The sequence below is a fragment of the Tachyglossus aculeatus genome, chromosome 14 (genome assembly GCF_015852505.1).
Source record: "Tachyglossus aculeatus isolate mTacAcu1 chromosome 14, mTacAcu1.pri, whole genome shotgun sequence".
NCBI lineage: Eukaryota > Metazoa > Chordata > Mammalia > Monotremata > Tachyglossidae > Tachyglossus > Tachyglossus aculeatus.
Window position 1 is genome coordinate 53551130 of NC_052079.1, and position 25809 is coordinate 53576938.

Consider the following 25809-nt stretch of genomic DNA (forward strand, 5'->3'; position numbering starts at 1 on the left):
TATATATCGAGCGCTTCCTGTGCGCAAAGCACGGTACTAAGCGCTTGGGAGACCACGACACAGGTTCCCCGCTTACCGTATGTGTGAATGGGTACCAACTAAACTGCGTTCAAAAGAGAAACCCTTCATCTGTTCTAAACTCCAAACGACCTGGATAAAAGAGAACGGCCCCTCTTCAGAAAACCCAGGTCCATTCCACATATCTGACCCACGACCCCAGCGGTGGTTATTCTAGGAATATCTTATCTATCTTTCCTCAGATCCTGGTGCTTTAAAATGCCTGCAGACATCATCTCATTAATTCTCGCTGGGAATCTGGGGCGTAATTAGCAGGTATCGGCCTAGAAGGAACTGCCACAGGTCACTTGAGCCAATCCCCTGTCTCCTCGGAGAAAGGCACCTGGCAGATAGATAGGCTTCCTCTCCTTCAAGATCACGAGGGTGAGACGTTTCCCCTTTCCTGCTTAAAGGCAGGTCATTCTTTAGCTTTCTTCAAGGCTCCAGTTCCTTTGGATTGCAAGCTCCTTGAGGCAGAAGATGTCTGTCTTGCTACTATTATATTCTCCCAAGAGTTTAGCTTACTACAGTGCCAAGCACTCAATAGTTCCTCCGCAGACAAATGTCGCTGATCGATTTACAGCTTTCTTCAGCTACCTGACCACTACTACCTCCACAACTCCTTGCAGTGGTTTCAGTCAATCGTATTTATTGAGCGCTTACTGTGTGCACAGCACTGTTCTAAGCACTTGGGGGAATACAAAATAACAATAAACAGACACATCCCTCCCACCCCACCACCCCACTCTCCTCTCCCCACTTCTGCAGCCCTGCCTGCTGCCTAGGGCTGCTCAGACTGATTGACCAGTCTGTATATATGTATATATGTTTGTACATATTTATTACTCTATTTATTTATTTATTTATTTATTTTATTTGTTCTATTCTATTTATTTTATTTTGTTAGTATGTTTGGTTTTGTTCTCTGTCTCCCCGTTTTAGACTGTGAGACCACTGTTGGGTAGGGACTGTCTCTATATGTTGCCAATTTGTACTTCCCAAGCGCTTAGTACAGTGCTCTGCACATAGTAAGTGCTCAATAAATACGATTGATGATGATGATGATGACCACTAGACTCCCTTTCACTACAGAGCCATCCTCCATCAGCCCCGTTTCCAGAAGACAGCGGGGACAAGTCAGCACAGATTGGCTATTTCTGTTTCTTTTCTTTATGGCATTTGTTAAGCGCTTACTATGTGCCCCAGGCTCTGTACTTAAGCATTGGGGTAGAAGCAGCCTGGCTTAGTGGAAAGAGCACAGGCTTGGGAGTCAGAGGTCGTGGGTTCTAATCCCTGCTCTGCCACTTACCTGCTGTGTGACTCTGGGCAAGCCACTTAACTTCTCTGTGCCTCAGTTACCTCATCTGTAAAATGGGGATTACGACTTTGAGCCCTAAGTGGGACAACCTTGTATCTACTCCAGTGCTTTGAATAGTGCTTGGCACATAATAGTCTTTTAGACTGTGAGCCCACTGTTGGGTAGGGACTGTCTCTATATGTTGCCAACTTGTACTTCCCAAGCGCTTAGGACAGTGCTCTGCACACAGTAAGCGCTCAACAAATACGATTGATGATGATGAATAAGCGCTTAACAAATACCATAATTATTATATAAACTAATTAGGTTGGACACAGTCCATGTCCCACATGGGCCCCGCGGTCTTCATCCCCATTCTACCGATGGGGTAGACAAGGCACAGAGAAGTGAAGTCACTTGCCCAAGGTCACGCAGCAGACAAGTGGCAGGGCGGGGATTAGAACCCAGGTCCTTCTGACACCCAGGCCCACGCTCTAGCCACTAAGCCACGCTGCTTCTTCGGCCTGAATGCCGGAGACCTGTCCCCGTGGAGTGGTAGAGTTGTCGCAGAAAGTTCCAAGAAATTCCTGGGTTTTGACCTGATGAAGGTAAGGCCGTTACGGCCCCTGTTTGGGCCTGGGCAGCAGGACGGGGGTCTGCTGTTGCAGCAATCAATCAATCGTATTTATTGAGCGCTTACTATGTGCAGAGCACTTACTATGTGCAGCAGAAGCAAACCATCGGTCCACCCGGCCCAGGTCCGTCCAGTGGTCAATCCAGCCCAGTGCTCCGTCTCTACAGTGGCAACAGGCTGCCTGGAGGAAACATACGGTGGTTGCCCTCTGACTTCCAATATAATGTTGACATATGAACAGAAATTTAGATCTGTAAACACCAGACAGGCTTGCAGATGGACTTCTAAACTGGGGGAGGAAAAAAAAAAGAAAGGTGCCAGTCCCTATTTAGGCTCCCCAAATTCTATTTGGAGTAATTTTAAAAATCAATAATAACTGTAGTATTTGTTAATGGCTTACTACTACTAATAATAATAATGGCATATATTCAGCATTTACTACGTGCAAAGTACTGTTCGAAGCGCTGGGGAGGTTACAAGGTGATCAGGTTGTCCCACGGGGGGCTTACAGTTTTAATCCCCATTTTACAGATGAGGTAACTGAGGCCCAGAGATGTTAAGTGACTTGCCCAAAGTCACACAATTGACAATTGGCGGAGCTGGGATTTGAACCCATGACCTCTGACTCCCAAGCCCGGGCTCTTTCCACTGAGCCTAAGTGGCAAGCACTGCCCTAAGTACTGGGGTTGATGCGGGTTGGATACAGTTCATGTCTCAGATGGGGCTCACAGTCTAAGAGGGAGAGAGAATAGGAATTGAAGTCCCATTAGACAGACGAGGAACTGAGGCCCAGAGAAGCTAAGTGACTGGTCCAAGGTCACACGGCAGGCAAGCTCCCAAGCCCGGGCTTTTTCCGCTAGACGATGTCGCTTCTCTAGGTTTGTTCAGGTTGAGAGATCGGCAGCAGGCAGAAGGTCAAAGAGAAGCAGCGTGGCTCAGTGGAAAGAGTACGGGCTTTGGAGTCAGAGGTCATGGGTTCAAATCCCAGCTCCGCCAATTCATTCATTCATTCAATCATATTTATTGAGCACTTCTGTGTGCACAGCACTGCACTAAGTGCTTGGGAAGCCAACTGTCGGCTGTGTGACACTGGGCAAGTCACTTCTCTGTGCCGCAGTTCCCTCATCTGTAAAACAGAGATTAAGAATGTGAGCCCCCCGTGGGACAACCCGATCACCTTGTAACCTCCCCAGCGCTTAGAACAGTGCTTTGCACATAGTGAGCGCTTAACAAATGCCATTATTATTATTAAAGAGAGGGAGGGGATGATGGTTGCTCTGAAAAAAGAGAGACCCCTTTGACTTTCTTGGTCCTCGCAAACCTCAGGAAGCTGGAGCCCCTGACCCGTTCACTCTCGCTACAGCAGACGGCCGTCTGCGGATCGGCAGATTTCCGGGCGAGTTTGAATCATCGACAGTTCAGATTACCGCTCCTATTTCCTCTGGACTCTCTTGGCCGGGGTTCTATTTGGGTTGGTTTCCTGGACTGCTTATTTGGCTGGTTGTCTGAACTATCTTAGATTCGACTAGCTGGTTACTCGGTTCAAGGGACTGGTCCCCCAAGGGACTTTCTACTGAGACGTGATTGATAAAATCTTTTTCGATGGCTCTCTGTGAAACCTCTACAGGACGGGTCAGGGCCAGACCCTTCCCTTTTATCCCTTCCACCTCTTCTACCCTTTCAAGAAAATATTCCCTACCTTGCTCCTTTGCCTGGTCGGGGACTTTCGGAAAGGTTTTTGGGGTAGGGGCAGGGAGGGCGGTGTCGGGGGAGAGGGAGGAGAGAGAAAGAGACATCAGTTTTATTTTGGGTTTTGTCTTTGGCTTTTAAATGGAAGGAGAAAAGAGACTTAAAAATCCACAGAAACCTTTCTAAAATATAAACCAATTAGCTTTAATCTGTCCCTTTTGCTCCAAATTCCCCAGCACCTCCTCCACCCGGCACTCCTTTCCCCCCCCTCTATTCTCCTCTGCTATTTCTTCCATTAACCCAGTACCTGCAGTGCAGTGTTTAAATGAAGGAGAAAAGCGACTGCTGCCGTCTTTTTGGAACTGGCAGTCACCTGTCAATCATCTCCCACCTCCCCTCATGCCTCTCTCTTCCCCACCCCCACCATCCCGCCCACCCGCAGCCCTGCTCTCCCGGAGGACAGATAATTCTCTCTCTCTCCCAGCCTGACAAAATAACTAATGCTAACTCAATAAAATCCCCCTTGAAGGTTTTTAATTACCAGACTGTGCAGGAGAAGAGCCGGAGCGAGTGAGGCACGGACACACAAACACACGTACACACCCCTCCCTACACCCCAACTGGCACGCTGAGGGCAAGGCTCGCTCTTCCCGACCCAGCAGCCCTGGCCCAGTCTGACAGCTAATTCCCACAGGCCATTGTAACTGGGGACTCTGGGATGGGAGCTTTGGGATGGGAGCTTTGGAGGAACCCGGAAAGCCGGCTGACCGACAACAGAAACATGCCCGAGGGACTGAGGGAAAACAGAGGCCCAGGATCTGAGGGTGCAGACGCGACTTTAATGGGTTCGCGACGAACTGTCCTCGGAGATGGGGAGCTCAGGTCAATCAATCAATCAATCAATCATTTGTATTTATTGAGCGCTTACTGTGTGCAGAGCACTGTACTAAGCACTTGGGAAGTACAAGTTGGCAACATATAGAGACGGTCCCTACCCAACTGTGGGCTCACAGTCTAGGGTCACAAAGCCCGGGGAGGTTTCCCGAGAACAAGCAAGATCAAAAATTAAATCCCTGAACAGACTGACTCGCGGTGGACAAAAATCCAGGCCTGGCCCATCCTCTTCTGGACCGATGCCCTGAGAAATAAGATGTCCAAGTGCCGGGGGCTGAGAGGCAACAGGACCTCTGAGCCACCAGCCTAATTGGGAAACCAATTTTCAACAACTTTCTACCTTGGCAGGGGTTTCTTTCTAGCAACTCCCCGGGCAGAGAGAGGAACAGTGTGGGGGAGGAGAGAGTTAAAGAGGGGCGGGTCTGGAGATGGGGTAAGGGGGAAGACGGAAGCAAGCACTCTAAGGACAAGATGAGGGACTGATCAATCACTCCATCAACGGTATTGATTGAGCGCTTACTGTGTGCAGAGCAGTGCTCTTGGGGCTTGGGAGGGTAGAGTAGCTTAAGAGAAAAAGGGAAGACACACAGCACTTACATACATATCTGCAATTTATTTCTTGGTATTGACATCTGTCTCCACGCCTCTAGACTGACAGTTCGTTGTGGGCAGGGAGTGTGTCTGTTTATGGTTGTATTGTACCCTCCCAAGCGCTTAGTTCAGTGCTCTGCACACAGAAAGCATTCAATTCTATTTATTCTATTTTGTTAGTATGTTTGGTTTTGTTCTCTGTCTCCCCCTTTTAGACTGTGAGCCCTCTGTTGGGTAGGGGCTCTATATGTTGCCAACTTGTACTTCCCAAGCGCTTAGTCCAGTGCTCTGCACACAGTAAGCGCTCAATAAATACGATTGATTGATTGATTGAATGAGTGTTTCTCACCTCACCCAGTGCTCTGCACACAGCAAGCACTCAATAAATATGAATGAATGTTTCTCACCTTCTAGGAAGGCTTTTGCCCCTCGCCCCCGCCAGGAAAATCAAGCTCTAGAAATTCTCAAACCTCTCTGTGTCTTACTCCGAACATATTGGAAACTGATTACACCCTCTCCTTCCTGAAACCGATCGTGGTCTTCCCAAGGCCTCATTAAACTAATTCTGCTTCCCGCCATTGCCCTGGCAACCAACACGGACTGTTTGCTTGCCAGCTGGGGGGATTAAAGCCAAACTGGCTGCCAGCTTCCACAGGGTCTTCGCCTCCGAGTCTCGCGACACTGTCGGATGGTCTACGGGCCAAGCTGGCCCCTGACGCCCCTTCCAATCAGTAGTATTTATTGTGCGCCTACAATGTACAGAGCACTGTGCTAAGTAATAAAAATAATAATGATGATGGCATTTGTTAAGCGCTTATTATGTGCCAAGCACTGTTCTAAGTGCTGGGGGGGATACAAGGCAATCAGGTTGTCCCACTTGGGGCTCACGGTCTTAATCTCCGTTTTCCAGATGAGGTAACTGAGGCACAGAGAAGTGAAGTGACTTGCCCAAAGTCACACAGCTGACAAGTGGAGGAGCTGGGATTAGAACCCATGACCTCTGACTCCCGGAGAAGACGATGGCAGTATGTGATCCCTATCTTCACAGGATAGAGTGGCCTGGTGGAAAGAGTGTGGGCCTGATCCGGGTTTTAATCCCACATCAGTTCCCGTGCTCAGTGACCCTGGGTGAGTCACTTAACTGCTCTATGCCTCAGTTTCCTCATCTGTAAAAATGAGAGTATTCATTCATTCAATCATATTTATTGAGCGCTTCCTGTGTGCAGAGCACTGTACTAAGCGCTTGGGAAGTACAAGTTGGCAACATATAGAGACGGTCCCTACCCAACAGTGGGCTCACAGTCTAGAAGGGGGAGATAGACAACAAAACAAAACTTATTAAAAAAATAAAATAAATAGAATAAACATGTACAAATAAAATAGAGTAATAAATACGTACAAACGTATATACATATATACAGGTGCTGTGGGGAGGGGAAGGAGGTAAGGCGGGGGGGGGGATGCGGAGGGAGAGGAGGCGGAGGATATGGTACCCATTTTCCTTCCACATTAGGCTGTGAGCTCCTTGTGGGACGGAGACTGCTCTGATTGCCAACTTGTACTTCCCAAGTGCTTAGTACAGTGCTCTGCACACAGTAAGCGCTCAATAAATACGATTGATTGATTATTTTGTAAGGGCCTCTGATTAGATTGTAAGCTCTTTGTAAATAGGGATCATGGCTACCAACTCCACTGTACTGATGATGATGGTATTGGTTAGGTGATTATTATATGCTAAGCACTGTACTAAGTGCTGGGCACAGTCCCTCTCCCCCATGAGGCTCACAGTCTAAGTAGAAGGTAGAATAATAAGAATGAAAATGATGGTATTTGTTAAGTGCTTACTATGTGCCAAGCGCTGGGGTAGATACAAGGTAATCAAGTTGGACAAAGTCCCTGTCCCACATGCAGCTCACAGTCTCAATCCTCATTTTACAGATGAGGAAACTGAGCCCTAGAGAAGTGAAGGGACTTGACCAAAGTCACACAGCAGATAAGTGTGAAGCAGCGTGAGAAGCAGCGCAGCTCAGTGGAAAGAGCCCGGGCTTTGGAGTCAGAGGTCATGGGTTCGAATTCCGACTCTGCCAACTGTCAGCTGTGTGACTCTGGGCAAGTCACTTAACTTCTCTGGGCCTCAGTTCCCTCATCTGTAAAATGGGGATTAAGACTGTGAGCCCCCCGTGGGACGACCTGATCACCTTGTAACCTCCCCAGCGCTTACAGCAGTGCTTTGTAAATAGTAAGAGCTTAATAAATGCCATCATTATTATTACTATAAGTGGCAGCGCTGGGATTAGAACCAGCAGAGAACCAGAAGAGAAGCAACGTGGCTCAGTGGAAAGAGCCCGGGTTTTGGAGTCAGAGGTCATGGGTTCGAATCCCAGCTCTGCCAATTGTCAGCTGGGTGACTTTGGGCAAGTCACTTAACTTCTCTGAGCCTCAGTTCCCTCATCTGGAAAATGGGGATGAAGACTGTGAGCCCCTATGGGACAACCTGATCACCCTGTAACCTCCCCAGCGCTTAGAACAGTGCTTTGCACATAGTAAGTGCTTAATAAATGCCATTAAAAAAAAAAAAAAACCAGGACTTTCTGAATCCCAGGCCCGGGCTCTAGTCACTGTGCCATGCTGCTTCTTAAAGGAGGATGAATGAAGAGAGCAAGTCAGGGGGACACAGGAGGGAGTGGGAGAAGAGGAGAGGAGGCCTTAGTGGAGGAGAGCAATTATCTGTTGTTTAGGACACTATGTGGCACTTACTAAGCACTGCCTTTATCATCATCATCATCATCAATTGTATTTATTGAGCGCTTACTATGTGCAGAGCACTGTACTAAGCGCTTGGGAAGTACAAATTGGCAACATATAGAGACAGTCCCTACCCAACAGTGGGCTCACAGTCTAAAAGGGGGAGACAGAGAACAAAACCAACAATACTAACAAAATAAAACAAATAGAATAGATATGTACAAGTAAAATAAATAGACTTTAGACTGTCAGGTCAGCCCACTCTGAGCCACAGGGATACCAGGGGCTGACCGAGCATGTTGAGTGCCCCCGTGCCCGCTCCCATAACACTCTGTCACCACCTTTCCTTCCCAGCAGCCTGGCTTCCACCCCACCCGGCATCTAATCAATCAATCAATCGTATTTATTGAGCGCTTACTGTGTGCAGAGCACTGTACTAAGCGCTTGGGAAGTCCAAGTTGGCAACATATAGAGACAGTCCCTACCCAACAGTGGGCTCACAGTCTAGAAGGGGGGAGACAGAGAGCAAAACCAAACATACTAACAAAATAAAATAAATAGAATAGATATGTACAAGTAAAATAAATAAATAAATAGAGTAATAAATATGTGCAAACATATATACATATATACAGGTGCTGTGGGAAAGGGAAGGAGGTAAGATGGGGGGATGGAGAGGGGGACGAGGGGGAGAGGAAGGAAGGGGCTCAGTATGGGAAGGCCTCTAATCGTTGTGATATTGGTTAAGTGCCTACTATGTGCCAGGTACTGTACTAAGTGCTGGGCAGGAATACAAGTGAATCAGGTTGGACACAGCCACTGTTCCACATAATAATAATTATGGAATTTGTTAAGCGCTTACTATGTGCCAGGCACTGTTCTAAGCGCTGGGGTAGATACAGCTTGTACTTCCCAAGCGCTTAGAACAGTGCTCTGCACAGAGTCAGCGCTCAATAAATACGATTGAATGAATGAATGAATGAATGAATACAAGGTAGTCAAGTTGTCCCTCGTGGGGCTCACAGTCTTAATCCCCGTTTTCCAGATGAGGTAACTGAGGCCCAGAAAAGTGAAGTGACTTGCCCAAGGTCACACAACTGACAAATGGTGGAGCCGGGATTAGAACCCATGACTAGAGAAGCAGCATGGCTCAGTGGAAAGAGCGCGGGCTTTGGAGTCAGAGTCATGGGTTCAAATCCCGCTCCGCCAACTGTCAGCTGTGTGACTTTGGGCAAGTCACTTAACTTCTCTGGGCCTCAGTTCCCTCATCTGTAAAATGGGGATTAAGACTGTGAGCCCCCCGTGGGACAACCTGATCACCTTGTAACCTCCCCAGTGCTTAGAACAGTGCTTTGCACATAGTAAGCGCTTAATAAATGCCATTATTATTATTTTTATCTGACTGCCAGGCCCCCGCTCTATCCACCGAGCCATGCCGCTTTGGATCATCATCATCATCATCATCAATGCTATTTATTGAACGCTGAGCCCACTGTTGGGTAGGGACCGGCTGTATATGTTGCCAACTTGTACTTCCCAAGCGCTTACTACAGTGCTCTGCACACAGTAAGCGCTCAATAAATACGACTGAATGAATGAATTTGTTATTTGCTATTTGTTAAGCACTTACTAGGTGCCAGGCACTCTACTAAGCACTGGGGTGGATAGAAGCAAATCGGGTTGGACGCAGTCCCTGTCCCAAGTAGGGCTCCCAGTGGCAGTGGTGGGATTAGAACCCATGACCTTCTGACTGCCAGGAGTGCTCTGTCCACTGCACCACGCTGGGAGGGAGGGAGAGAGAAATAAAGACAGGAAGGGAGGGAGAGAGAGAGAGACCCACACACGCGGAGAGACCTCTTCAGGGGCCAGGCCTGAGCCTTGATTCATTCATTCAATTGTATTTATTGAGCGCTTCCTGTGTGCAGAGCACTGTACTAAGCGCTTGGGAAGTCCAAGTTGGCAACATATAGAGACGGTCCCTACCCAACAGTGGGCTCACAGTCTAGAAGGATCAGGGGAGACCACTCTCTGTGCCGGCAGACTGGGCTCACCACCTTCTCGTCCCCCTCTCCATCCCCCCCGTCTTGCCTCCTTCCCTTCTCCACAGCACCTGTATATATGTATATATGATTGTACATATTTATTACTCTATTTATTTATTTTACTTGGACATATCTATTCTATTTATTTTATTTTGTTAATATGTTTGGTTTTGTTCTCTGTCTCCCCCTTCTAGACTGTGAACCCACTGTTGGGTAGGGACCGTCTGTCTATGTTGCCAACTTGGACTTCCCAAGCGCTTAGTCCAGTGCTCTGCACACAGGGAGCGCTCAATAAATACGATTGATTGATTGATTCTCTCTCTGCCTCTCTCTCTTTCTCTCTCTCTCTCCACCCCAAGACTCTTCTTTCCTCCTCCCTCCCCCTTCTCCCCCATCCCCTCCCCCACCCATCTGTGTCTCCCTGCATCTCATCTTCACTGCATCCCTGACACCTAGCTCTGAGGAGAGAGAACAATCAGTTCATTCATTCATTCAATTCAATCGTATTTATTGAGCGCTTACTTTTTTTTAAAATGGCATTTATTAAGCGCTTACTATGTGCAAAGCACTGTTCTAAGCGCTGGGGAGGTTACAAGGTGATCAGGTTGTCCCACGGGGGGCTTGCAGTTTTAATCCCCATTTTACAGATGAGGGAACTGAGGCCCAGAGAAGTGAAGCGCCTTGCCCAAAGCCACACAGCTGACTAGTGGCGGAGCCGGAATTTGAACCCATGACCTCTGACTCCAAAGCCCGGGCTCTTTCCACCGAGCCATGCTGCTTACTGTGTGCAGAGCACTGTACTAAGCGCTTGGGAAGTCCAAGTTGGCAACATATAGAGACGGTCCCTACCCAACAGCGGGCTCACAGTCTAGAAGGGGGAGACAGACAACAAAACAGAACATATTAACAAAATAAAATAAATAGAATAAATGTGTACAAATAAAATAGAGTAATAAATGCGTCCAAACATATATACATATATCCAGGTGCTGTGGGGAGGGGAAGGAGGTAAGGCGGGGGGGATGGGGGAGAGGAAGGAGGGGGCTCAGTATGGGAAGGCCTCCTGGAGGAGGTGAGCTCTCAGTAGGGTTTTGAAGGGAATCAGTCAGTCGATGTTATCTCTGGAGTGCTTACTGTGTGCAAAGCACTGTACTAAGCGCTTAGGAAAGTACAATATAACCATAACCCTGCCCACAACAAGCTTACCGTCTAGAAGGGGAGACAGGCATGAATAGAAAGAAAGAAATGGCAGATAGGGACCGTACATGCCGGGGGGGCTGGGACAGGGAGATGAATAAAGGGAGGAAGTCAGAGCGATGCAGAAGGGAGAGAAGAGGAAAGGAGGCCTTAGTCAGGGAATCAATCAATCAATAATCAATCATATTTATTGAGCGCTTACTGTGTGCAGAGCACTGTACTAAGCGCTTGGGAAGTGCAAGCTGGCAACATATGGAGACAGTCCCTACCCAACATTGGGCTCACAGTCTAGAAGGGGGAGACAGAGAACAAAACCAAACGTACTAACAAAATAAAATAAATAGAATAGATAGGTACAAGTAAAATAAATAAATAGAGTAATAAATATGTACAAACATATATACATATATACAGGGAAGGCCTCTTGGAAGAGATGGGCCTTCAAAAAGGCTTTGAAGAGGGGCTAGGGGAGGGCAGAGGGCCTCCTGCAGAAGGGCCCTCTTCTGCCCAGCCCTGATAATAATAATAACAATGATGGTATTTGTTAAGCGCTTACTATGTACCCAGCCCTGTTCTAACTGCTGGGGGAGGTAAAAGGTAATCAGGTTGTCCCATGTGTGGCTCACACTCTTCATCCCCATTTTACAGATGAGGGAACTGAGGCACAGAGAAAGTCACACAGCTGACAAGTGGCGGAGCCGGAATTAGAACCTATGACCTCTGGCTCCCAAGCCCGGGCTCTTTCCGCTCTAGAATCCAAATGGATCCTCATCCCGCCCCATTGTCTACCAGCACCACGTTTGCCAATCCCCAGCCGGGGGACTGGTGATGAGCTTGACTTCCGGCCCAATGTAGGGAGGAGGCAGAGCCGCTGAGGCCGAGATGAGCATCTTCCCATCTTTTTCCTCCCACTCCCAAAAAGCAAGGAGAAGCCCATCCCTCTCCGTCTCGGGAATAAACCCTAACGACACGCCGCACCAAAGAAACACGGTGATGGCCCGGTAGATCACCGAACACCGGAGAGAATTACAGGGGTCCATCCCACTGCCCTCTCCGGGGATCACTTACAATTTCAATCCTGCTTTTCGCCAGTCACTTTCCCTGTCAGTCACCAATTACTCTTCCCTTCCCTTTCCATCCCTCATAGCCCCTCCTCTCTACCCCCCACCCCTCCACCTCCATCCCACCCACCCAACGGTTCCCCTGACACCTTGGGCCTCGGTCCTCTCCCACCTCCTCCAATCCAAACCCTGGAGTCCCGTGCCTTCTTTGAAAAATCTGTAGCTCAAAGCACTTTGCTGAGCTGGATTAAAAGAAAAAAAAAAAAATATATATATATATATATATAACAAATGCACAAAAGCAATTAAGAGGTATCGGGAAAAATGGGAGAAAAAAGATGTTTTCAGCAGAGATTTGAAATAACACAAAGAATCAAAGACTTGTCAGTGGAAGCAGGAGCGGCAGAGGAAAATCAGGGCCTCGTTGGTGCTCAGAGACATTGAAAAGGAGGGCGAATTGGTAGTCCATTTGGGGACCTGGCCAGATGCCCTCAAACCTTCTTCTTCAGGGAGCTAGAATAATAATAATGATGATGGTATTTAAGCGCTTACTACGTGCCAGGCACTGTGTTAAGTGCCGGCGTGGATACAAGCAAATCGAGTTGGACACAGTTCCTGTGCCAAGTGGGGCCCACAGCCTTAATCCCCATTTTACAGATGAGGTAACTGAGGCACACAGAAGTGAAGTGACTTGGCCAAGGTCACCCAGCAGACAAGTGGCACAGCCGGGATTAGAACGCGAGATTAGAACAAGACCTTCTGAGTCTCGGGCCTGGGCCCTAACACCATGAAATAGTTCCAGTCCTGAAAATCTGCCCCTCCCCTATCAATCAATCAATTGTATTTACTGAGTGCTTACTGTGTGCAGAGCACTGTACTAAGCGCTTGGGAAGTACCAGTTGGCAACATACAGAGACAGTCCCTACCCAACAATGGGCTCACAGTCTAGAAGGGGGAGACAGAGAACAAAACCAAACATATTAACAAAATAAAATAAATAGAATAGATATGTACAAGTAAAATAAATAAATAAATAAATAGAGTAACGGAGCAATGAGGACCTGCGAATCTCAATTCTATCCCCCCACCGCTCGTCTGCTGTGTGACCTTGGGCAAACCACTTCACATCTCTGGGCCCAGGTCTGTGCTCTTTCCGTTAGGCCACACTGCTTCTCTAGCTTGAAGAACTGAGCCTTCAGGCGGTCCCAGAATGAGAGAGGAACGGATTCTGTGACGGTTTCCACCGAACGTGTGATGTTCTCAGCCTGGGAGGAGGAACAAGGGAGGTGCAGAACTGCAGATGGGTGTCTCCCCAACTCCCAAATTCCTTCCCTCTCCCCTAGCTCATCCCAGCCCTCCCTGGAAGCAGAAGTGGCAAAAAGCAGGGGAAAATTTCTGGCCCAGAAGCTGCTTCTCTCTTCAGCAGCCCGGGCCTGGGATTCAGAAGGTTGTGGGTTCTAGTTCCGGCTCCGCTACTTGTCTGCTGTAAGACCTTGGGCAAGAAGTTAATTGACTTGCCCAAGGTCACACAGCAGACATGTGGTGGAGCCCGGACTTGAACCCATGACCTCTGACTCCAAAGCCCATGCTGTTTCCACTGAGCTACTCCAAATTATCCCCAGATGCTTGGTTTATCCTTTAACTGCTATCCCTACTTAACTTCTCTGTGCCTCAGTTACCTCATCTGTAAAATGGAGATTTAGACTGTGCCCCAAGTGGGACAACCTGATCACCCTGTAACCTCCCCAGCGCTTAGAACAGTGCTTCGCACATAGTAAGCGCTTAACAAATACCACCATTATTAGTATTATTATTATCCACGGCTCTGATTTACCTCACGAGGGTTGTCTGCAGAACGATGCTCCGGACTGTGAGCTCGTTATGGTCAGGGAACGGATCTACCAACTCTGCTGCATGGGAATAATAATTACTATTATTGTTGTTATTACTATTATTATTATTATGGTATTTGTTAAGCGCTTACCACGTGCCAGACACTGTACTATGTGCTGGGATAGATACACGCTAATCAGGTTGGACACAGTCCCCTGTCCCACTTGGGGACTTCTAGACTGTGAGCCCACTGTTGGGTAGGGACCGTCTCTATATGTTGCCAACTTGTACTTCCCAAGCGCTTAGTACAGTGCTCTGCACACAGTAAGCGCTCAATAAATACGATTGAATGAATGAATGAAAGAATGGGGCGCACAGTCTCAATCTCCATTTTACAGATGAGGTAACCTAGGCACAGAGAAATGAAGTGACTTGCCCTAGGTCATCCAGCAGGCAGGTAGCAGATGGTGGAGCTGAGATTCGAACCCAGGTCTTTCTGACGCCCAGGCTCTATCCACATGACCACGCTGCTTTCCAAGAGCTCTCCCAAATATTCTCCCAAGAGATTTCCAGCGCTTAGATCAGTGCTCAAAGCTTAGAACGGTGCTTTGCACATAGTAAGTGCTTAACAAATGCCATCATTATTATTAGTACAGTGCTCTGCACACAGTTAGCACTCAACAAATATCACTGATTGATTTATCGAGAGGTTGACAGGGATTCAGTGCTCCATTCTAGAGCTTCTTATCATTCATTCATTCAATATTCAGTATTTATTGAGTGCTTACTGTGTGCAGAGCACTGTACTAAGTGCTTGGGAAGTACAAGTTGGCAACATATAGAGACGGTCCCTACCCAACAGTGGGCTCACAGTCTAGAAGGACTCTCCTCTCCTCACAGTCTATCATCTCTAGACTGGGAGCTCATTATGGGCAGGGACAACTCTGTTGTCTTGAACTCTGCCGAACACTTAGTACAGTGCTCTGCTCTCAGTAAATACCATTGATTAATTGATCCAGGGTTAGGCCATTCATTCATTCAACTGAGCACTTACCGGGTGCAGAGCACTGTACTAAGCGCTTGGGAAGTACAAGTTGGCAACATATAGAGACGGTCCCTACCCAACAACGGGCTCACAGTCTAGAAGGGGGAGACAGACAACAAAACAAAACACGTAGACAGGTGTCAAGTCATCAGAATAAATAGAAGTAAAGCCAGATGGACATCATTAACAAAATAAATAGAATAATAAATATGTACAAGTAAAATAAATAGAGTAATAAATCTGTACAAACATATATACAGGTGCTGTGGGGAGGGGAAGGAGGTAGGGCGGGGGGGATGGGGAGGAGGAGAGGAAAAAGGCAGCTCAGTCTGGGAGCCTATCCACTAGCCACTAATAATTAATAATAATAATAATGGCATTTATTAAGTGCTTAGTATGTCCAAAGCACTGTTCTAAGCGCTGGGGAGGTTACAAGGTGATCAGTTTGTCCCACATGGGGCTCACAGTCTTAATCATCATTTTACAGATGAGGTAACTGAGGCACAGAGAAGTTAAGTGACTTGCCCAAAGTCACACAGCTGACATCTGGCAGAGCCGGGATGTGAAGCCATGACCTCTGACTCCAAAGCCCGGGCTCTTTCCACTGAGCCACGCTGCTCCAGTAGCCATGACCTAGTGGATAGAACACAGACCTGGAGGTGAGAAGATCATGGGTACTAATCCTGTCTCTGCCACTTGTTTGCTGTGTGACCTTGGGCAAGTCATTTCAGTTCTCTGGGCCTCAGTTACCTCATCTGGAAAATGGGGATTGAGAGCATGAGCCCCACATGGGACAGGGACTGTGTCCAACCCGATTTGCTTGTTTACACTCCAGCGCTTCGTACAGTGCCTAACACATAGTAAGCACCTAACAAATACCACAATATTACTACTAAATCTACTGCTATTTCTACTATTTTACTACTATGAATATTACTACTGCTACTACTACTACTACTACTACTACTACTACTACTACTACTACTACTACTACTACGACTACTAAAAGAAACAGTGCCTCACAAAAGCGCCTGGCCATTAGTGATTGAAGTAGGGAAATTTGGGAATGCAAAGAAACTGGGCTAGAGATGGAAGGAAAAATGGTCTTTTCACTCATTCATTCATTCATTCATTCCATCGTATTTATTGAGTACTTACTGTGTGCAGGGCACTGTACTAAGCGCTTGGGAAGTACAAGTTGGCAACATATAGAGACGGTCCCTACCCAACAGCGGGCTCACAGTCTAGAAGACTGTGACTTAGTACATGTGACTAAGAAAATTCAGCCTCAAGATGGGTGAATCAGTCAGTCAATCGTATTTATTGAACACTTTTTGTGTGCAGAGCACCCTACTATGAGCTGGGGAGAGTACAATAGAACAATAAATAATAATAATAATGGTGGTATTTGTTAAGCGCTTACTATGTGCCAAGCACTGTTCTAAGCACTGGGGGGGATACAAGGTGATCAGGTTGTCCCACTTGGGGCTCACAGTCTTAATCCTCAGAGGGAACTGAGGCCCAGAGAAGTTAAGTGGCTTGTCCAAGGTCACACAGCTGACAAGTGGCGGAGCCGGGATTTGAACCCATGACCCCTGACTCCCAAACCCGCGCTCTTTCCACTGAGCCACGCTGCTTCCCAGCCACGCTGCTTCCCGCAGACACATTCCCTGCCCATAACGAGCTTAAAGTCTAGAGGGGGAGACAGATATTAATAGAAATCAAGAAATGACAGCTATGGACATAAGTGCTGTGGGGCTGGGAGAGGGGATGATGATTGCATTTATTAAGCGCTTACTATGTGCAAAGCACTGTTCTAAGCGCTGGGGAGATTACAAGGTGATCAGGTTGTCCCACGGGGGGCTCACAGTCTTCATCCCCGTTTTACAGATAAGGTAACTGAGGCACAGAGAAGTGAAGTGATTTGCCCAAAGTCACCCAGCTGACAAGTGGCGGAGCCGGAATTTGAACCCATGACCTCTGACTTCAAAGCCCGTGCTCTTTCCACTGAGCCACGCTGTGTTTCCTATCATATCCCCCGGTTTCATATCCTGGTATCATATCCATACCACATAGGGCAGGCCACCTTCTAAAGAAGCAGCATGGCATAATGGCTAGAGCACAAGCCTGGGCGTTGGAAGGTCGTGGGTTCTAATCCTGCCTCTACCGCTTGCCTGCTGTGTGACTTTGGGCAAGTCACTTCGCTTCTCTATGCCTCAGTTACCTCACCTGTAAAATGGGGATTGAGACTGTGAGCCCCATGTGGGACAGGGACTGTGTCCAATCTGATAAGCTTGCAGCTACCCCAGTGCTTAGTACAGTGCCTAGCACATAGTAAGTGCTTAGCAAACACCATAATTATTATTGTTATTATTTTGGAAAGGACAGCAGACTGGGAGTCAGGAAACCCGATTCTATTCCCAACTCTGCTAGTTGCCTATGGAAGAAGTCATCTAATGTCTCTGAACCTAGACTGTGAGCCCGTTGTTGGCTAGGGACCGTCTCTATATGCTGCCGATTTGTACTTCCCAAGCGCTTAGTACAGTGCTCTGCCCACAGTGAGTGCTCAATAAATACAATTGAATGAATAAACCTCAGTTTCCTCATCTGTAAAATGGGATCCCTGTTCTCCCTTACCCTTAGATGGTGAGCCCTGAGCGGGCCAAGGAATGTGTCCGATCTGGTTACATTGGATCTCCCCCAGAGCTAAGCACAGCGCTCAGCCCTTAGTAGGTGCTTAACAAACATTACTAACGTTATTATCGTTGTAGTAAATTGATTTACATAGTAGACGTCTCTATATGTTGCCAACTTGTACTTCCCAAGCGCTTAGTACAGTGCTCTGCATACAGTAAGCGCTCAATAAATATGACTGAATGAATGAATTTCAACGGCTCATTAATTATGGTATTGAGCACTGTTCTAAGCGTTGGGGTAAATATAAGTTAATCAGGTCGGACAGAGTCTCTGTCCCACAAGGGACTCACACTCCTATCCCCACTTTACAAATGAGGTAACTGAGACCCAGAGAAGTGAAGTGACTTACCAAGGGTCACACAGTAGACGTGGTGGAGCCAGGATTAGAGCCTTACCTCCTTTCCCTCCCCACAGCACCTGTATATATGCATATATGCTTGTATGTATTTATTACTCTATTTATTTATTTATTTTATTTGTACAGATTTATTCTATTTATTTTATTTTGTTAATATGCTTTGTTTTGTTGTCTGTCTCCCTCTTCTAGACTGTGAGCCCACTGTTCAGTAGGGACCGTCTCTATATGGTGCCACTTCCCAAGTGCTTAGTACAGTGCTCTGCATACAGTAAGCGCTCAATAAATACAATTGAATGAATGAATGAATGAATCATTACCGTTAGTAACAAAACCAGACCGGTATAAACCAGAAGGCCAACCACCCCAGTGAGGGCAGACTCAGGGGTCACCTCCCTTCCAACTCTCCAACTTGATCTTTTAAACTCTTGGCCGGCTCGGCAATTCCTGCCTCTCGGCCTTCTCCCGCCAGGCCGAGCGCCAGCCCCGACGCCGGCACAGACCGAGTCGTTTCCAGACCCGGGAATCTCCGGGCCGCGGCTCAACATCATCAATCGTATTTATTGAGCGCTTACAGTGTGCAGAGCACCGTACTAAGCGCTTGGGAAGTACAAGTTGGCAACATATAGAGACGGTCCCTACCCAACAGTGGGCTCGCAGTCTAAAAGGGGGAGAGAGAGAACAAAACCAAACATACTAACAGAATAGAATAGATATGTACAAGCAAAATAAATAGAGTAATAAATATGTACAAACATATATACATATATACAGGTGCTGTGGGGAAGGGAAGGAGGTAAGATGGGGGGATGGAGAGGGGGACGAGGGGGAGAGGAAGGAAGGGGCTCAGTCTGGGAAGGCTGATGACCCGATGGTCCCCGAAGGGGGTCAACGGAAGCAGTCCGACCACGGCCGCCTGCTGCCGCCTTTTGTTTTCGGTTGTCACGTGGCCCTTTATTTCAGTGTAGATAATAGGATGGGCAGCGTTGAAGTGCTGCCAATCATCCAGTTCGGCAGAAAGCCTCCATTTTGTAAGGGAAAAATTAATGAGAGGGAGGCGCAGGGAAGCCAGAGCCACCACCTGCGATCCTTCAAATAAGAGGCGAGGCAGAGACGAGGCAGAGACGAAGAAGAGGAGGGGGCTTCGAGGAAAACCTCTCCGGGCCGCAGGGAGTCAGGGGAGATGGGGTGAATGTTGTATGAACTCAGAGCTGGGAAACCAGCTGGGGGGTCGCCATCATCATCATCATCATCATCAATCATATTTATTAAGCGCTTACTGTGTGCAGAGCACTGTACTAAGCGCTTGGGAAGTACAAGTTGGCAACATCTAGAGACAGTCCCTACCCAATAGTGGGCTCACAGTCTAAAAGTGGGAGACAGAGAGCAAAACCAAACATACCAAGAAAATAAAATAAATAGAATAGATATGTATAAGTAAAATAAATAAATAAATAGAGAAATAAATATGTACAAACATATATACATATATACAGGTGCTGTGGGGAAGGGAGGGAGGTAAGATGGGGGGGATGGAGAGGGGGACGAGGGGGAGAGGAAGGAAGGGGCTCAGTGTGGGAAGGCCTCCTGGAGGAGGTGAGCTCTCAGTAGGGCCTTGAAGGGAGGAAGAGAGCTAGCTTGGCGGATGGCCAGAGGGACTGGGGGCATTCCAGGCCCGGGGGATGACGTGGGCCGGGGATCGATGGCGGGACAGGCGAGAACGAGGTACAGTGAGGAGATTAGCAGCAGAGGAGCGGAGGGTGCGGGCTGGGCTGGAGAAGGACAGAAGGGAGGTGAGGTAGGAGGGGGCGAGGGGATGGACAGCCTTGAAGCCCACCCTCTGAGTGCCCAGCAAATCCATCCAGGGGGTCAGAGAGGTAGCCCAGTAACACTGATTTTTGTTAAGTGCTTACTATCTTTAAATTCCTTACTATATCTTTAAATTATTCTTTATAAATCATTCATAAATTACTTATTTATTCGTGTTAATGTAATAATTATAAATTAGGACTACATTAACATGAATAAATAATTTATAATTGTGGTATTTGCTAAGCACTTACTATGCGGCGGGCACTGGACTATGCAGCGTGGCTCAGTGGAAAGAACCCGGGCTTTGGAGCCAGAGGTCATGGGTTCCAATGCCGGCTCCGCCACTCATCAGCTGTGTGACTTTGGGCAAGTCACTTCACTTCTCTGGGCCTCAGTTACCTCATCTGGAAAATGGGGATGAAGACTGTGAGCCCCCCGTGGGACAACCTGATTACCTTGTATCCTCCCCAGCGCTTAGAACAGTGATTTGCACATAGTAAGCGCTTAACAAATGCCATTATTACTATTATCATCATTATTATGCACAGAGTAAGTGCTCAATAAATACCACTGATTGATTAATGTGCCAAGCACCTCGCTAAGGTCTGGGGGAGACATAGGGTGGTTCAATAACTATGACTGAATGAATCGAATGAATGAATGAAAGTGACCCAAGTGGGAAAGAGCCTGGGCCTGGTGGTCAGAGGACCTGGGTCCTAATCCTGGCTTCACTATTTGCCTGCTCTGTGACTTTGGGCCAGTCGCTTAACTCCTCTGTGCCTCAGTTTCATCATCTGTAAAATGGGGATTACCTGTTCTCCCTCCCACTTAGACTGTGAGCCCCATTTGGGACATGGACCATGTCTGAACTGATTAACTTGTATCTACCCTAGCATTTAGACTGGTGCTTGACAAATAATAATAATAATAATAATAATAATAATGATGATAATGGCATTTATTAAGAGCTTCCTATGTGCAAAGCACTGTTTAATAATGATGGCATTTATTAAGCGCTTACTGTGTGCAAAGCACTGTTCTAAGCACTGGGGAGGTTACAAGGTGATCAGGTTGTCCCAAGGGAGGCTCACAGTCTTCATCCCCATTTTACAGATGAAGTAACTGAGGCCCAGAGAAGTGAAGTGACTTGCCCAAAGTCACACAGCTGACAATTGGCAGAGCCAGGATTTGAACCCATGACCTCTGACTCCAAAGCCCATGCTCTTTCCATTGAGCCACACTGCTTCTCTGTTCTAAGCACTGGGGAAGTTACAAGGTGATCAGGTTGTCCCACGGGGGGCTCACAGTCTTAATCCCCATTTTACAGATGAGGTAACTAAGGCACAAAGAAGTTAACTGTCTTGCCCAAAGCCACCCAGCTGACAAGTGGCGGAGCTGGAATTTGAACCCATGACCTCTGACTCCAAAGCCCGGGCTCTTTCCACCAAGCCACGCTGCTTCTCTATAGCGAGTGTTCAACAAATACAAATTATTATTATTATTTATCAGGTCAGACACAGGCCCCGCCCAGTCTAAGTCCGCCCAAACCACAGCCTGGAAAGAAGATTCCCGAGGGATCGCCTGCCGAGGAAGCATTTCCGGGAGAAAAATCTGCGGGTCAAATGTCCGGTGGCCGAGCGATTCACGGGGGGCCAGACGCTCAGTGTCCAATCCGGTTGAGATCCGGGCTGGGCCACTTCTTCCTTCTGCCGGACTGGGGGAGCGGGTGCGAGTGATGACGGCTTCGGTGACCCGAGGCCCTACGCGTGTCCGTCCTCGACCCCGCCGTGAGCCGCAGACACACGAGTTCCGCTGGCGGAGGAGAGGAGGACTGGCTTGGGAATCTCCGCTCTCCAAACTAAGCGCTAACAGGCGGCGGCAGACAAATGTGGCCTGCCGATATCTATAAAACTCCATCGATAACGTGCCTTCATTGGGGAGGAAATGCTCCCCTGATGAGGTAAAGAGTGGCTGACAAGATGGATGCCGTGGGCTTGTAGAGAAAGTTAGAGTATATTTATTGCTCCCTGTTTTAAGATGGTGAATTTTTATTTAGGAGGGCAACTGAGCAGTGTCCTTCCCACTATCTGGCTCGCCCCACCGGCAGCATAAATCGGGGGCCCGCTGGGAGCAGGACACAGGACCAGGCCCACGGGGAGCACCTGGCAGAAGCCCAAGAAACTTCGGGAATCCCGGAGAAGCCTGGGAATTGAGGGCCTGGGTTCTAATCCTGGCTCTACTGGGTGACCTTGAGCCAATCACTTCACTTCACTATCGGTCCTCCCTCCTACTTAGGCTGTGAGCCCCATGTGGGACCCGATTGTGTGATGGGGGACTCAAGTGCTTAGTACAGTGCTCTGCACACAGTAAGCGCTCAATAAATACGATTGAGTGAATGAATGAATGATTATCTTGGATCTTCCCCAGAGCTTAGTACAGTGCTTGGCACATATTTCATTCATTCATCCAATCGTATTTATTGAGCGCTTACTGTGTGCAGAGCACTGTACTCAGCGCTTGGGAAGTACAAGTTGGTAACATATAGAGACGGTCCCTACCCAACAGCGGGCTCACAGTCTAGAAGGGGGAGACAGACAACAAAACAAAACATATTAACAAAATAAAATGAATAGAATAGTAAATATGTACAAGTAAATAGTAAGCGCTTAAAAAATACTATTATTATTATATATCAATCAGTCATCATTGAAGCATTTATTGAGAGCTTATTCTGTGCAGAGCACTGTCCTAAGTGCTTGGGAAAGTACAATTACAATGGAGTCGGTAGACATAAGATCCCTGCCCTCAAGGAGCTTACAGTCTACTGGGTGCAGAGCACTGTACTAAGTGCTTGAGAGAGAGAGAGAACGTGGGTTCTTGTCCCGGCTCTGCCACTTGCCTGCTGTGTGACCTTGGACAAGTCACTTCACTTCTCTGGGCTTCAGTTACCTCATCTGTAAAATGGGGATTGAGACTGTGAGCTCCACATGGTACAGGGCCAACCCAATTTGCTTGTCTCCACCCCAGTGCTTAGTACAATGCCTGGTACATAGTAAGCACTTAACAAATACCATAATTATTATAATTATTATTAAGGGAATGAATGTCAGATGAGAGTCCAGACAAGACAAACAGGCCTGACTCCTTAATTATTAATAGCCTGTTAAATGGTTTACTTGACGGTCTGGGGGGGCATGATATCCAAACCTGACAATCCCCCTAAATAATAGTAATAATAATAATAGTGATATTTGTAAAACACTATGTCACAAGAACTACACTAAGTGCTGGGGTAGATTGAAAATAATCAGGTCAGATGGAGTTCCTGTACCTCACTAGGCTCATGGAGTAAATAATAATAATAATAATAATAATAATAATGTTGGTATTTGTTAAGCGCTTACTATGTGCAAAGCACTGTTCTAAGCGCTGGGGGGAACACAAGGAGATGAGGTTGTCCCATGTGGGGCTCACAGTCTTAATCCCCATTTGACAGATGAGGGAACTGAGGCACAGAGAAGTGAAGTGACTTGCCCAAGGTCACACAGCAGACATGTGGGGGAGGCGGGATTCGAACCCATGACCTCTGACTCCCAAGCCCGCACTCTTTCCACTGAGCCATGCTGCTTCTCAAATAGGAAGGAGAACAGGTATAGAACCTCCATTTTACAGATGAGGAAACTGAGGCACTTGGAAGTGACAGAGGACGGACCTAGGAGTCCAAAGGACTTGGGTTCTAATCCCGGCTCCACCACTTATCCGCTGCGTGACCTAGGGCAAATCACTTCACTTCTGCCTCAGCTACTTCATCCGTAAAATGGGAATTAAGACTATGAACCCCATGTGGGACAGTGACTGTGTCCAACTTGATTTGCCTGGATCCACCCCAGTGCTCAGTACAGTGCCTAGCACATAGTAAGCGCTTAACAAATACCACAATCATTATTACTGTTATTTTGTTAAGTGACTCGACAAAGAAAGGTCTCCCACAACAGCAGGCAAGAGGCCGATTTGGGATGGGTAAGAGGAAGGAAAGCGGTCTCGGAAATTATCACGTGCCTTGGGGGCGTTCCAAAGGGGATTTAAAAAAAAAAAGAGAAGACATGGAACCCCTCCAGCCTGGACTCCCATTCCCATTCCCCATCCTGCACCTCGCCTCGAATTAAAACGTGGTTTCACTTAACACCGCGTCCTCAAAAGGAAGCAGACCGCGAGGCCGGGGAAAAGCAGCCCACTGAGAAAAGGAGCGGTAGAGCTGGAGAGGAGAGGGGGAACACAGGTTTCCCCACTTTCCTCTGGGTGGTCCCTGATAACATCCCTCCCCTCCCCTCAAGCCAGCAGCCCCGAGCCCCTTCCAAGCCAACCTGTACTTCCCAAGCGCTTAGTACAGTGCTCTGCACACAGTAAGCGCTCAATAAATACGACTGAATGAACTGAATGAGCCCCGCCGGCTCCGTCCATCCGCCCAAGGGGGCAACGGGAGATAGATTCACCGCATCATGTCAAGCGGTGATGGCTCGTTGTTTTGTTTTCGGCTGACGGGGGCACTTGTCTGGTCGGAAGGGGACTGGATTTGTTTCACTTAGGAGCCGCAGAAGAGCCGCTGAATGGAAATCATTTCGGTCACTAGGATACGGAGTGGATGGACATAAAAAGCGGAACTGCACCCTCTATAAAATTGATCACCGTCCTCAGAAAATGACTTTCCCAAGTTCTCCCCGTTTCCAGGAGGCCGGATGTAATGCCTGGCATCGGCTTCTAACCCAGACTTGGCATCCCTCAGCCCTAACGGGCAGCGCTATGTTACTAGTATACCCTATCATTGAATTTATTATTATAGCTATTATTCCAAAGATATCATAGTAATAACAGTGGTCTTTGTGAAAAGCTTACAAGGTGCCAAGCACTGTGCTAAGCGTCGGGGCAGGTTATTACAACCAGATCAAACGATCCCTGTTCCACATGGGTCTCACAAATCTAAGGGAGAGAGTGACTCTCCTTTTTAAAGGGGAGGAAATTAAGGCCCAGAGAAGTCGAATGACTTGCCCAAGGTCACACAGCAGGTAAGTGGCAGAGCCGGGATCAGAACCCACGACCTGCTGAATTCCAGTCCTGGGCTCTTTCCACTAGGCTGCGGTGCCTTTCTAGGTTGGGAAAGTCCACCTTGGAGGGGACTCCAGGCAAGGAAGGGCTTCCCAGAAGGTTGTAGGAAAATCTTGCCGTGATGATACGCTGTCGCGATGATCCAACCCAGCACTGGCTGGGTCCCTCCCGCGGGGACCTCTCGCCATGTGCGACGGTGAAGATTTAACGGAGACTGTGTAACGGAAGGACCGAGAGCCAACCTGCGGGCCGGGAGCCGGGCAGCGCACAGCCACCAACCTCTTCCTCCCTTCAAGGCCCTGCTGAGAGCTCACCTCCTCCAAGAGGCCTTCCCAGACTGAGCCCCTTCCTTCCACTCCCCCTCGTCCCCCTCTCCATCCCCCCATCTTACCTCCTTCCCTTCCCCACAGCACCTGTATATATGTATATATGCTTGTACATATTTATTACTCTATTTATTTATTTATTTTACTTGTACATATCTATCCTATTTATTTTATTTTGTTAGTATGTTTGGTTTTATTCTCTGTCTCCCCCTTTTAGACTGTGAGCCCACTGTTGGGTAGGGACTGTCTCTATGTTGCCAATTTGTACTTCCCAAGCGCTTAGTACAGTGCTCTGCACATAGTAAGCGCTCAATAAATACGATTGACTGATTGATTGATTGATTGGTGAGAAGCAGCGTGGCTTAGTGGAAAGAGCGTGGTCCCGGCTCCGCCAGTTCAATCAATCAATCAATCAATCAATCAATCAATCG